This window comes from Dasypus novemcinctus, chromosome 22 (assembly GCF_030445035.2).
Source record: "Dasypus novemcinctus isolate mDasNov1 chromosome 22, mDasNov1.1.hap2, whole genome shotgun sequence".
Classification (NCBI taxonomy): Eukaryota; Metazoa; Chordata; class Mammalia; order Cingulata; family Dasypodidae; genus Dasypus; species Dasypus novemcinctus.
In genome coordinates, this window is record NC_080694.1 from 70,250,686 (window position 1) to 70,266,480 (window position 15,795).

The 15,795-nt window shown below is 37.6% G+C and overlaps 1 pseudogene; it reads right to left on the reverse strand.

Moving 5' to 3' along the window:
• Window positions 1-11,359: 11,359 nt before the first annotated feature.
• Window positions 11,360-12,444, reverse strand: LOC101426118 (ZZ-type zinc finger-containing protein 3 pseudogene; annotated as a pseudogene).
• Window positions 12,445-15,795: the final 3,351 nt, after the last annotated feature.

The window sequence follows — 15,795 nt, forward strand, 5'->3', positions numbered from 1 at the left end:
GGACTTGGGAATTGTCCTGAATGACATTGCAATGACAGGTACAGGCCATTATATATCTTGTCATAACTTACACAATTGTGCAGGAGAGAGTGTAGACTACAATGTAAGCTGTGATCAATGCTTAGTGGCAGTGCTCCAAATGTGTTCATCAATTGTAACAAATGTCCCACACTAATGAAAGATGTTGTTAATGTGGGAACATATGGGAGGGAGGTGTAGGGAGGAGGACATATGGGAATTTCTCTCATTTTTCGTGTAACATTTATGTAATGAAAGGTTTTTAAAAATAAAAAAAAGTATATTAAAAATGTTCCAACCCAGAGGTGCAGCACCTTCTTGCAAATCATATAACTATAAGCCTACACACATGGAGATCCATCCAATGTTTCACTGGTACATCAAATACTGGTAAAATCTGCAGCTCAGGTAATTCTAAATTAGACCAAACCACCAAAGGGTATCATACATACTGAGATTTTCTTTTAATAAGGACTGGTTGGGTCCACCCAGGTTTTCTTGGTGTGTGATGGTTGTTGATGAATAGTTTGTAGAAGAGGTTTAGAGCTTCATTAGCTTCTTTGCAGCTGCTCTTGCTCTCTCTTTCCATCCTTTAAGACTGATAAACCCATTAATACCTTGTATTTTATAGGTTAAGGAGTTGTAGAGGGCATGTGGAAAAGAAGGAGCACCAGACAGTGATTTCATGCTTTTTACTGGGTCAATAAAATAAGGAGGTAACTGGTTAGGTTGTCCTGGCACAAACACTCTTATAGTATGGATGTCAGACCAGGTGTGACAGGTGATAGGAAAGGCTCCTAGACATCATGACTGCTTCTAAGACCAGAGACTCTGTCAGACTGAGGGAAACAGATTAGTTTTCCAGATTCAGTGTGTTGCAATAAGACACAGCATGTCGTTTTTTATCTTCCATACTCTCAGCTCTTCAGAATGGGTGTTATTATCCTCATTTTGCAGAAAATTCTCTTAAAGCTCAGAAAGGTTATGTAACATGTCAAAGATCACACAGCTAGTAAACACTGGAGAGGGGATAGACCTGGTTAGTCTAACCACATCTTAGCTATATTTCCAATGTAGGATGGCATGATGGTTAGACTATTGTGCCAGTTTGGCCAGGTAATTGTGCTGAGTTGTTTGGTCAAGCAAACACAGGGCTAACTGTAATGCAAGGGCATTTATGGACTTTAGTCATCATTGACTTTACTGCAGTGTAAATCATAGATAGTTGGTTATAATTACATCAATCAAGAAGATTGCCATCAACAATGAGTGACATGTAACACAATCAGTTGAATCCCTTAAAAGGAGAAGTGATTCCAACATTGAGAGAAAATTTCCCAGGTTGTCTTTGGACAGCCAACATCTCCCCCAATCATCAAGAATTTTCACCAGACTTTCACTGCAGCCCTAGTTGTGGCCTGCCTGTGAAACCTGGACTTGTGTGTCCCCATGGCTGTATGAGAGACTCTTATACAATTGCATACTATTGATAGCAGTGGGTCCTCCTTTGGAATTTATGCTCCCCAGTGTGACAGTTGGACTCAATTGCAGTTTCCCTACAGTTACCTCTTCTGCCCCTTCTTTTTTGAACCTATAATTAGCACAAGAGTTGATACTTATATGTCCAAGAGACTTAAATCTTTGGGCTTTCCATGTGCCAGTTGGGCCCTGAGTCTCAGAGTTGCAACACATACTCTCCAATTCACTGGACTTGCCCAGGATAGCTAACAAGGAAATGATGATGGACAACAACCATCCCAAAGAACAGAACCTACAAGTGCAAGAAAGATAGTCCCATTCATCTGCCCAATGAGATGTAATCATCCTCTCAATTAGAGGCAAAGTGGCCATTATCATCCCATAATCCTCAGGATTGGGGAAGGAACAATGGACTACGGTAGATTTGCTGTTATTCTACTAAAATCTTACTGTAATTTTAACAATAGAAGTGCTTCTATCATTAATGTGGAGACTGTGGCCGCCAGGGGTTCTAAGGGAAGGGACAGGGAAAAATACGTATCATGTAGAGCCATTTTTAGAACTATGGAATTGCCCTGGTTGATGTTGCAATGACAGGCACAGGTCATTATTTACCTTGTCATAATTACAAAATTGTGCAGGAGAGAGTTTAAACTATAATATAAACTATAATCTGCACTTAGTGGCAATGCTCCATTAAGTGTTCATTGATTGTAACAAATATACCATACTAATGAAGGATTTTGTTAATGTGGGGAAGTGTAGGAAGGGTAGAGAGTGGAGCTTATGGGAACCCCCTACATTTTTATGTAACATTTATGTAATCTAAGTATCTTTAAAAAAGAAAAAGAAAACAATGAATGTTATTTGTCTTAGTTAATTTTATCTTCCTTCTAAGCCCTCATCAGAAATAATAACTAAATGTCAAATCCATTTTAGTGTTAGTCCAAGCAGATAATTTAAACAGTCCTTTCAGGATATATTCAGTTGATCTTTTGATAAAAATATTTAGTATTGGAGAGAGTCTTCCACTCTTCCTGTTTCCAAAAGAGGTGTTCAAGCACAGGAAGGAAAGAAAACCATGTACCCTCCTGGGGGAGGGATAAAATATCATTTTGGAAGTGTTGTCCTTAGTCTCTGACTTTAAAGCAGTGTCTTTTGGAAGCCTGGTTGCTGCTTGCTCTGCTGGCATTGGCAGATGATGCCTTCCACTGGAATAATTCATGAGTTTACCACTCTTAGTTGACCAGACCTCAGTCGTGTTCACTGGCTAAGCCTCTCCTTGGCATCTGTAGGAGACACAAACATGTGTCTCCAAACCCTGTGTGAGGCTGAAGTGGTCCACCTCCTATTTTCCCTTCCATGGCAGGCATCATGGGGCCATAACTATCAACTCATTAGCAGTGCTCATAATGTTTGCAGGGCAGCTCAGGGAAGTAAACCTGAGCACAGCACAGCACAGTCCGGTTTACTTTGATGTGGCTCTTCCCAGATGGAAACTGACAAGTTTTATTCCCAAAATTACCCCCAATTTATCCTATCTGAGATTATCTCAAAAAGGGGCTATCAGAAGAATGCATATTATCTTTGTAATATTTATATATTAACAACACAAATGTAAAATAATAGAGTAAGTCTTTTGAGAAATGTGAATTACTTTTTTTAAAATATATTTTTCTCTCTTTTTTTTTTCTTTTTTTTTTTTTTACACAGTACCTGGGATTGAGCCCAGGACCTCATAAATGGGAAGCAGGTGCTCAGCCACTGAGCTACGTCCACTCCTGTTATACCTATTTTTCTTTTTTTTTAGTTTTGTTTTTTTTTTAGTTTTTTATCCCCCCCTCCCCTTGTGGCTTTTTGTGTGCTATCTTCTCTTTGTGTCCATTTGCTGTGCATTCTTCTGTGTGTATTTATTTATTTTATTTCCTCTTCCCCCTTGTGGCTTACTTGCTGTCTGCTCTCTTTGTCCATTCACTGTGTGCTCTTCTGTGTTTTTACTTGTCTTCCTTTTTGTTGCATCACCTTACTGAGTCAGCACTCCATGGTGTGTGCAGGTTGGGTGGTGCTCCATGGTGCTTGTAGGCTGGGCAGCTCTCTGCAGCATGCAAAAGAGCCTGCCTTCACAAGAAGGCCCCAGGACAAGATTGCAGGGCCTCACATATGGTAGATGGGAGCCCAAATGCTTGAGCCACAGCTACTTCCCCTGAAATACTTTTGAAAAGAGAATTAACAAAATTTTATTTTGTGCAAGCAAAAATAATTTAGTTAATATAGGTGAAAACCGACTATAAATTTTAAAGAGCACTACATTTACCAAGCTAATTTATAAATTTTAAGTGGTTGAATGATGACAAAAACAAATACTATATGTATTTGAATGCATGACTAGATCAACTCTGTGATGAAAATGAGAACCACTGTGTGTACACTTTTAATAAATTGTACAAAACATGGCACAGTAGAACACAAGGAATCTAGTGGTAGATGATGAACTGTGGTTAACAGAACAAATATGAAAATGTTCTCTCCTGAACAATAACATATATATAATACTAACATAGGGTGTTAATAACTGAGTGGGTTGGGGGAAAATACACTAAATGTAAGATATGGCCTATAGTTAGTAGTAATTTTTTGACAATGCCCTCTTATATTTGTAACAAATATTTCACAACAATGCAAAGTGTTGGTACTGTGGAGATATATGGAGGTCTTGTATGATGATATTCATGTTTGTTTTATAAATTCACAAGTTTTTCTATACACATATTGTTTATGTATGCATATGTGAATGGTATACTTCAATAAAACTTTATTTAAAAAGAAAAAAAAGAATATAAGACAAAATATTTTATAGATATATAAATGGTTATACTACCCAAATTAATGTAATAATAATTAAATGTTATTTTACTAGCATAAATATTTAAATGCAAATAAGTGAAAAAGAATTGAAAGGATAGGAAGAGAAATAAAAACGGATTTTTTTTGTGATAAAGTAGACTGAAACTACAGTTAAATGAAATAGTTTAGAAACTTTAAAAATGCTTAATCAATGTACAATATAAAAAGAAGCAATATGATTCATAGATTATTGCAAATGGATTGAATAGTTTTATAATTGTTCATTTCAGGTTAAGTCTTGATAGCCTAGACTGGTTAAACAATGTTGCCACACCCTATATATATATCCAAATTATTAGATATGTGGTTTGCATGGAACAAACTAGTTTGAGAAACAGAAGGACTGGAAAAATGGTTTTCAGAAATTTAAAAGACAAAGTTTTGATATTTATAAGATTTATATAAAATTTATACAACAAAAATGTGTAAAATTTTACATTAATATCAAGCAAATATGAATAATTATAAACATGTTGAATCTCTTGAATTATCACATATTTTAAAAATTATGAATGGTAAAAAATTTGTGCAATAGCAAAAACTAAATATTCCTACACTATACAATACTGTGTATATCAGGTGTACTTTTGTGTTCAGGTGCCTATTATGATTTAATTCACCTAATAAGTTCTCTGTGAATATGTGTTGCATGAATTAATAAAATTATATGGCCACACAGTAGACATAACATGGCTATATATTACTAATGGCCACATAAAAAGATTTAAAGATTTGCTTTAAAGCAATATGGTGTTCAAGAGATTGGAACCTTTTATATTCCTTGATTCAGTAACACCATCTATTGGAATTATGAAGAGCAAAACTTCAATTTTCAACAAGAAAAACTGGAAACAACTAACCTAAATAAAACAGATGAAAGGCTAAATGCAAATAATATGAATTCCATCAAATACTGAGAAAATATAATAGTAATAATGGTTCTCAGGAGTCAATTATTATAATAATAGCCTCTTTTATTTGGTTTATGTGTCTAATGTGTGGAATCAATCCCCCCCATGCTGACATTTTTCTGTGAAGAATGAAGTTAGATTTGAGGACCCATTTCTACATCCTTTTGTCTGGGTGGGTTCTTCAGTTTAAATTTATGATAAAAATGGATATTAAATTAGTTAAACTACTTTAAAATTTTGTTTTGGCTGCCAAGTTTGAAGGCCCTTTTTCTCTCACTCTGCCAATATGAATTACAAGATTATTGCATCTAGACCCTCCCACACAACTTTATCCATTTCAAAGTCTCATGCTGGATAATAAAAAGCAGTAGGAATGAGAAATCAAAGTATGTGCCTCCAAAAGGGTTTCTTTCTTTCAATGTCCTGATTTTTGCCTTTTAAATTGAACTAATAAGACGAAAAATAGAATTATTGTCCATATTTATTTTGATTTTGGTCCAGTAAACATTTTAATTTGCCAATTATCTACAAGAAATTATCAATAGACAGGGGAGTAAAAATCCTAAACAATTTTGAGTGCTCATTTTTATAAGACAGAACAATACTAGAATAATATTAATATACTATTTAATCCATACAAGCATTTTTACCTTCTTTGAGTTGAAGAATTTTATCTCAACATTATAAATAAAATAAAACTGAGAGTACTTAAATAAGAGAATTGGTGTTTCCAATTAACTCTACTTCCTAACATGTAAAAAACAATTAATATTAGTGAAATGCAAGCAGGAATTTGTTTTTTGGGTTTTTTGTTAAGCCACAATTACACAGACAGCTTATCTATCCAAGGATAGTTCTCATCCAGTTATATGAGGGATTATCTTGTTGTAGAATTTGAGACAAGTTCAATTATTTCAGTATAGAGAGGCCAGGACTCAGGAATGATTTTGAGAAGGAAAAATGGTTTATTGATGGCTGGTCGGACTCAGGAACTTTCTGTTTCAATCCCAAGCCCTGAACAAGATTTTTTAGTCCCTTTTATACAGAGAGGAAAGGCCAAATGGTCCTTTTTTTTGGTTCTCAATAGACTTGAATTAGCATATATTTCCACATCTTAGGTAAGCTTTTAGCATGGACATCAGGCATTCGCTTTTAGCATATTTTGTTTGCATTTCCCCTGAATACTTAAAGTTTATAGACCTTGCATTTTTAAACTGTTTCCTGCTCACCAAGGGCAGGACTGCAGGCTTTTATCATCCCACACCCACAAGTCACAGATAGTTTAGGTTATCTCTGAAGAGACAAAGAGCCTCCCACCCATAGCCCACATCAATCTAAAGGCAGCTTTACTGGGTATTTATATATACACATAAAATATTAACCTTTTCCAATTTACTTGTTTTCCTTAATGTGGTTCATTTTTGTAATACATTTATATAAATTGAACCAAAGGATTTTGTTAATCTGCTCATTTTCAGAGAAGTATGATTTCTTCCTTGTTAGAATTGACAACTGTGCTTTTACAAACTCATTTTCAAGATTATAGGGTTTTGTTAGTTTCTATAAAGTCTTTCCCTCTTTTCTTATGCAATTTAGAAAACTCACCACAGCTAGTTCTTGGTGTGTGGCCAGCTATTAAAGCTGACTACCGCATTCTGAACTTTATCACAGCTAATAAAACAGATCTTTTAAAACATGCTGCTTGCCCTGAGAACCGAGTTTTTTTTTTTGGCATCTTTCTGAATGGAAGCCTGAACCAAATGATAAATATATTACATTTACTCTACCCACATGGCACTTGGGACTTGGAATCCTTGAAACTTCACACAGGAGGAATAGTTAATTAAGATAGGATTTGGTGTCCCTCCCTCAGTGCTCTCAGACTTTACTAGATCTGTGAATCACCTGGAGGGCCCATTAAATCATCTGACTCTCTGCCCGGAGCCCAGTCAGAAATTCAGGTTCAGTGGGTCCTGGTGGTGCCAGGTACTTGGATTTCTAAGAAGTTCTCAGGTGGTGCTAAAGCTGCTGGTCTAAGGCCACACCGAGAGACATGTTTCCGTAGCCATCAAGTATTTCTGAAAGAGAAACAGGAAATTCCTATGAAAAGATGTATATGAATGAATCTCTAATGAAGACATCCCAGAAAACTAGAAGATTTTTTTATCTTTATGTTAGAAATTCAGAACTATCTTCAAACCTCAGATGTACAATGCCTACCAAACATAGAAATGTCTTTTAAAAGATATCGAAAATAATTTCATAACAATGTCTGAAAGTGTCATAGGATAGGCCCAGTCATTACAATTTATTATTAAAATTATTGCTGCATGTTTATAAGTACTTAGAAATAAATGTAAGTCCAAAATTTTTCTTCTGTAATTTCTGAGTTCTTTTAATCTCCTTATTGATAATTTTTCAGTAATAGCATATGACTACAAATTAAACATTATATTTTTAGCATCTTAATTTTCCTCGAAATAAAATTTACAAAGGTAGAATTAGTGAACTTAGGTTTTAAAAAAATTATAGATCTTTAATATTTCCAAATTCCTTCCTAAAGTTACATAATGTTCCATTGCTTCCAATATTTTTAAATTTTTATTATTTTCCTATTTTAAAGAAGCTTTAGATTACATAAATGTTCCATCAAATATATAGAAAATTCCCCATATACCCCGCATTCTCCCCATCCCTCAATATTCCCCATTTAGAAAGTCTTTCACTAGGGTGGTACATTTGTTACAATTGATCAACACATATTGAAGCACTGCTACTAATCATGATCAATAGGTTATGTTAGACTTTACACTTTGCACCACACAGTTTTATAGGTTTTGAAAAAATGTATAATGTCCTGTACCTGTCATTGCAATGTCATGCAGGACAAATCCAATGTCCCAAAAATGCCTCTGTGGTACACCTATTCTTCCCTTTCCCTCCCCTGAGAACCTCTGGACACCATTGCCTTTAATCAATGACAAAGGTTCTTCCATTACCTGAATAATAAGTCTACTTTAGCCCATTGTTGCATTTCTCCCTTATGCTTATTCATTCTTTAATCTTGAAGCTTTGGGAATGTTGATGGCCACTCTGTTTCTAATTGAGAGGGGTCTTATATCCCATGGGGCAGCTGGGTGCAACTGTCTTGCTTGCAGTTGTATATACTCTGTTTTTTGAGGATGGGCATTGTCCATCACCACCCTTTTTTTAGTTGTCCGAGGAGTGTCCAATAAAACGTAGAGTAGATGTTGCAACTCTGCCAAGATTCAGGGCTTAACAGCACATGAAAAGACTGAAGATTTAAGTCTCTGTGGCATATATTTAATGACTGTAGTGTTAATTATAAGTTCAATTAAAAGGGGCAGAAGATCCACGTGTAGGGAAATTATAAATGAGTCTAACTCTGTTACATTGGTGAATTTATATTTCAAAATAAGTCCCACTGACAGGTTGCTAAATTCCTAAGATTGTCTACCTTGTGTATCATGTCTAGATGTCCCTGGAGTGCTTAGGAGCCCCACTGATTGTGGCACTTTTTACTGTGGCAGTCAGTGAGATCCTGTTGGGATGTGTGTAAGCATAACCTCTGAATGACCTCCCAACTCTGAAATCTTTTAGTCATAAAAACACATTTGTATTTAATATTTCCTCCTTTTGGTCAAGGTCTTTTTTTCAAATACATCACTAGTTGTAACTTGGTAATTATCCCTTGGTGCCAGGGAGGCTCATCCCCGGGAGTCACATCCCACACTGGGGGAAAGTAGTGCATGTATATGTCCTGCTATGTTTTCAAGTAGACAGGCAAAAATATCTCAAGAATGTAGGCAGTACTTACAAGTAAAAACATACCTACATATCAAGACTTCACTATTATTGCATGTAACTATGAACCCCATTCTTCAAAAACTGAAACTTAATGGTTACTATAGGTTCTGAGGGAAGGGGGATGGAAGAATAAAATTGATAGAGCATAGGGCAATTTTAGTGCATTTACATGTTCTCCATGTTCTTGCAATGACAGATATAGGCCACTTTAAATTTGCCAAAACCTATAAAATTGTACCATGCAAAATGTAAAATATTTGACCATGGTTAGTGGCAATGCTTCAATATTTGTACATCAATAACAACAAATGTACCATACAAATGTAAAATGTTATTAATAGTAAGAGTGGGAGAGGGGGAAGGTATTGAGTGTATGGGTATCCCTATTTTTTCTATGTGATATTTCCATAACTTAGACCTTCTTTGAAAATAAAGCAAAAAAAAAAAAGAACAAAACTGGGGGAACATATAAAAGAATATGCCATTATATATAAAAGGTAACATATCTATGGTGATGAAAGACACAATGAAAAACATGTTTTTTATTTTTTATTTTTGAATTTTGTTTTTTCAGTTATTGTTTTATTATTTTTATTATTTGACTTTGTTTTTAGGGAAGTTTTGGATTGCAGAAGGATCACAACTGTTGCTGGGGAGGACAATAGGTATGGATTATAAATAATGCAGGTTTTGTGAGGAGAGTACCCTGGGGCATGGCTCAAAGGGATATGAATATGTTCAGGTAGTCCTGGGGTTTTGTCTCAGTGGGTGGAGACCCACACAATAACCTAAAGAATAATAAATTCCCTTCCTTGGAAGTCCTGCTGCATTCTCTAATAGTGGGAAAAATCCCTATACTATATTGGCAAAGCCCAGGAGGACAGATGAATAAGCCAGGCCCTTACGTTGATGGTTGTAGTAAGGACCTTGTTCTTGTAAAATTGGACCTTAACTTAATAGTATATATTACCTAAGAGTTACTTCCTGAAAGCCTCTTTGTTGCTTAAATATGGCCTCTCTCTAAGCCTAGTTCAACATATAAACACATAACCTCCCCCTGGCGTGACTCCCAGGAATAAGATTACTTAGCATCAAGGAATTATCTCTCAGCACCAACTAGCAATGCATTTGGAAAAAGACCTTGACTGAAAGAAGGAAATATTAAAAACAAATTAGTTTTTAAGGTTAAGAGGTTTTAAAGTAGGTCAGGAGTTCCTTCCAGAGGTTATGCGTATGCACATCTCGATAGGATTTCATTGACTACCACAGTAAACAGTGCCTCAAGCAGGAGTGCTGCCCAGGGCTCTGGAGACATCTAGACACTATAGGGAGGACAGATAGTCTCAGGAATTCAGCATCTTGTCTGTGACTCTTACCTTGGAATATATGTTCTCCAATGTAACAGAGTTAGACTCATTTATAATTTCCTTATATATGATTCTTCTGCCCCTTTTACTTGAACCTATAATGAGCACTATACTCATTAAATATATGTACCAGAGATGTAAATCTTCAGTCTGTTCATATGCCAGTTGAGCATTGACTCTCATCAGTGTTGCTAAACCGACTCTGCAGTTCACCAGAACTACCCAGAAGAACAAACAAAATGATGATGATGAACAATGCCCATCCCCGAAAGCAGTGTATTTTCATCTTCGAGCAAGACAGTTCCATCCATCTGCCCCATGGGAGATCAGAAGCAAAGTGGGCATCACCATCCTAAAATCATGAAGATTGAAAAATGAACAAAAGGGAGGTAGCAATTATGGACTAAAGTAGATTTATTATTATTCTAGCAATGGAAGAACTTGCATCCTTGATATAAGGGCATTGATCACCAGAGATTTTAAGGGGAGGGAAAGGGAAGAATACATATAACATGGCTTTTGGGTGACATTGAGATTGCCCTGAGTGACTTTGCAATGATGGATACAGGTCTTTATACATTTTGTCAAAACCTTTCAAAGTGTCTTAGGCAAAGTGTAAACCCTAATATAAACTATTGACCATGGTTAGTAGCAATGCTTCAATATGTTCTCATCAATTGTTAGCAAATGTACCCCATTAATGAGGGAAGTTGTTGATATAGGAAAATGTGGGATGGGGAGGGAGAGAGGCATATTGGAACCATCCCTATATTTTTATGAAACATTTATGTAATCTAAAGCTTCTTTAAAAATAAAAATAATTAAAAAGTCCTTCTGACCTATAACTAGATTCTAATTGGCAGTCTCCATATGAATATTTGCTTCACACAGGCAGCCTGAACAATCATCACAGAAATCCAAAGACGTATCTGGAGGACCACCCTGGTGGTGCCACCAAATGCCCTGGAGGGTTCTATGCCAGTTACCACACTTGAAGCACATAGGTTAAATAAAGTCACTTTCAGCTTGCATCTGCTGAAGTTTCTGCTTCTTTTACCATTAAGACTGTAATAGCTCTTTATGTTCAGATACATTCCTTTAAATACTAGAAATAACTTTCTTCATCTGTTGCCTCCTCGTTAGCTTGTCATTTGGCTATTAAAACAGGTTTCATCATCTTCAATCATATAAACTGGAGGAGCATGAGATGTCATGAAAGTGGAAGCTTTAAAGAGATGCGTATTAAGGGATGTTGTCATCTGCTTCTTAAAGACTTTTGGGAGTGCATATGTAAGTAGTGTGTTCTGCCTGGGACTAGAAGGCCAGCTTTCTTTAGTCAGCTTTATGAAATATTTCTGCCCTCAGGTGACAGCATATTTTGCTGTCCTATTGCCTGTCCTTCTGCCAGCAGCAAGATTCTACATCCTCAGGAGTGCATTTCAGGAGTAACTGTTCTTCCACAGTCCACAACTAGGAAACATTTCAGGTTTGGTAACAACAAAAAGAGGTGCAGTCTTATCACTTAAGTGCAATTGCTTGCACATTCTGGACCATCAGTCAAAGGCAACATAGAACACAAAAGGGCCTGCCCATCCTTTTTAGGATCTAAAGGACTTTTTAGTCTAGTAAGTAAACCTACTTCATCAAAAACTATTTTAACTCTCCTGCTATGTCTTTTATGGTTTTTAAGTTCTTTTCCCAAGTTCCCAAGGCTATTAGTATATTGGCCCCATAAAATCTCAGGCAATTGAACAAATCTCTGTGGCTATGGAAGCCCTATATCATTCTTCTTCTGAAGTTTTTCCACAAATCCACTGGGAATTTAGTGCTTCTCTCTGGTTTCTACCTAAACTTTCAAGGTCTTAAATTGCTTGAGTCCACTGAGCCTTGAGTACAGGAATAATCTGTAAGAGTCCCTAATAACTATGGAGATTGAGTTATTTGCTGTTTTAAGCCATTGATTCTTCCATTACTATTTCCCTTATGAATCTGCAGAGTTTCTGGTCTCTTCTTTGGTGATCTTGATAGTGAAGAGATTTCCTCAGGATGAGCAATGTTACTATTCCTTAAAGATTACCCCAAAAAGACTCATCCAGGCTACTTCACCCCACTGTTCATCTTGTAACATGAGTAGACAAGAAAATAGCCACACTATGACAAGACCCTATAATAGGGTATCACGATCCACTCATTGGGAAATCTGCACAACTAAAGATCTATCATTGTGGTACTATCATCTCTTTTCTTTATATCTATATTCCTTAAATTATGCATAAATAATAATCCAACAGAACTTATAGGTGAAGTTAATGGCTAATGGGAGTGAAAGAAAAAAGCAAAACGGTATCATGAAAATAGTCATGGATTTTGGGAGATGTGAGCAGACAGCTAACAACATATTCACCATGTTTACTTCACTCAGATGCATATTAAGATCCTCACATTAATGCCATCCACTTAGTCACAGGATGTAAGCTGAATACCAATTTCTAGGAAAAACAATCACAAACAAATGTAAGATTTGTGGATGAGCTATGGATCCCACAACTGCACTTGGTCCTTAGGCCATAACCTGTAGTTGTCTTTCCCTCCTCTGCCAACCATTCTAAATCTTCTTAACTATTGGCCTGTCAGTTGCTGGTTATTAGACTCTGTGGGTCTAAGAGCACCTGCTTGTGATAGGAAGTTGTCTTCACACAGTCACTTTATGTCCCATGACCACCAAGACCCAATAGCATGACAGGAACAGTTTTCATAACCATGTGCATTTCTATGCTTCTGATGGCACAGACTTGCTCTAGAACCCAAAGGAGTCTGTACTGCAACTCTTCTGTGGGCCTTTTGGAGAGTCCACATGGCATTTTTATCTACCACAAATAGCACCAGCTCCATAGAATGTCCTTGTTGCTCCAAGCAACAAGGCCATATACACCAGCACCTGGACCTACTGAAGAGCTCTTCAGTTTCGTGGGCCCTCTTAATGTTGTTAGACTTCTAAGTGCCCAATAAATAAGAAGTCATCTCAAATATGACTTACACCACTTCCAAAATCCAAACGGCCTACCAAACATGGTGCATCTTACTCAGTGATAGGAGACACAAGATTCAATAATGCAGTTTTTCACTGAAAGGATGAGTGGCATGTGCCAGCCACTGGACCGCTAAAATCTTTGCTGATGCAGAAAGCCTCTGAGTCTTTGAGAGTTTGTCTCACACTCCTGGAGTACATATTTCTCACCATAAGCAACTTGCCACTTCCTCCTCCATAAGATCACTTTTATGATGCTACCAATGCAGTGAAACAGTGCTAATTCTGCATAATTTATGGAGGGTCAAGAGCCCTTTGGGATCTTTTGTGATCAAGAACTGAAAAATTAATATACCCTGAGGAAAGAACATGAATGTCTTTTTCTCTTCTCAAGTGAATGAGTACTTCTGACCCGCCTGCCAATGAGTATTGAAAGTCATACTGATGTGGGCTATGGGTGGAAGGCTCTTTGTCTCTTCAGAGATAACTAAGTTGTTTGACTTGTGGGTGTGGAACGGTAAGAGGCTGCAGTCCTGCCCTTAGGGACAGTGGAAGCGGCTCCAGTCCCAGGAAATGTTTAACAATGCAAGGGCTATAAACTTTAAGTATTTAGGGGAAATGCAAAAAGTAAATATGCTAAAAGCTTATCTAGAATATCTGGAGTCCATGCTAAAAGCTTACCTAAGATGTGGAAGAGATATATGCTAATTGAAGCCTATTGAGAACTGAAACAAAGGGAAAGGGACCATTTGGCCTTTCCTCTCTGTATAAAAGACGTTTGAAAATCTTGTTCGGGGCTGGGGATTCAAACTGAAAGCTCCCGAGTCCGACCGGCCGTCAATAAACCATTTTTCCTTCTCAAAATCATTCCTGAGTCCTGGCCTCTCTATACTCAAATAATTGAACTTCTCTTAAATTCTACAACATTTTTGGCGACCACGAAGGGACAATAAACGAAGGCCAGAGACGGTAGCATTTTGCTGCCCCTTCCAAATCCCCGAGGAAGCCGGGAGGACTTGGGTGAACCCCAAATCTGGGTGCCCCTGGATTAAATTTAATCCAGAAAAGATGTGGGCTCCACCAGAATCTTCCCGACAAAAATCGAGGGCAATGGAAGGTCTGAAGAGAAAGATTCTGGGAACGAAAAAGAACTCCGAACATGGAAGAAGGTAAGACTCCCCGGGTGAGCACAGTCTGGAAGGCCCTAGCTTTAATTGCTAGGAAGGGGAGGCTGATCACCTCCCGAGAGAACCCTAGTAGCCCCAGAAGGCTGGGGGGAAGCCGTTCTCTCCAGGCTTGGGAAAAGGAGGAAAACCGGGGAAAAGCCCTGGTGTTTTGGGTTTGTCTAACTGCATGTTAGAATCTGGTACTGGTCTTATATCCACTAAAGGAGTGGAGTCTCGATTTTAATAGGAAGGGCTATTAATAGGTTCAAGTCCTAATGTCTTGGAAATTGGTCTAGATTAAGGGAAACAAAACTTGGTTACAGGAAAATGGATCGGCTTTTCTGGTGGAGGTTGGTCTGGGTGTAAAGTTTAAACAGTGGAAAAGTCCAGCTGAAATCTTTTGTTATGGTGCTAAATTGTGAATGAATTTGCTTTATACCAAATGTTAAGTGTTCTGAGGTTTGTGATGGCTGTGGGGGCAGCCATGGTGAAAATAAATATATAAACTTGTGGGTCAGATTAGTGACCTTTGTGCTTCTGTCTGTGTCAGCTCAAGGCTAGTGTTGGAGTCATGTCCTTATGTAAAGTGGAATTACAGCTGAGCTGGAGCCCTCCCTTGCCATTGGCAAGGGAGTGAAATGATTCTGGGGCAAAAGCTGAGGAGTCTGGATGTTTGTGGAGTCTAGATGTTTGTGCATGCTCTGCTGTCTTGTCTCTGGTCTGGCCCTTTGCCGGGGCTTGGAGGCCATCTGTGTCCGCGCCAAGCACCCAAGTTTGTTGGGAATGTCCCAGTCAGGGCGGCTGGGTTCCTGAGAGAGTTGCCAAATTTGAGTAGGTTCTGTCTGCCCATTTCGGCTGAAAGCTGGAAAGCGGGGAGCGGCTTGCCCCTTTACAGTGAGTCCACCCTTCTATTCATAAGCCGCATTCCTGTTTGTTGTGCACCCGACTGCCTGGAAGGAGGGGAAGTGAAGAGGGTGAAAAGCAGAATCATAATAAATGCAGTAAAGTTCCCTCCTTAGGGTGTCAAAGCCAAAATACCTTTGCTTTCTGCCCAGGTTCTTAGAAGGTATTGTAGTAACTTTAAGTAAGAGAAT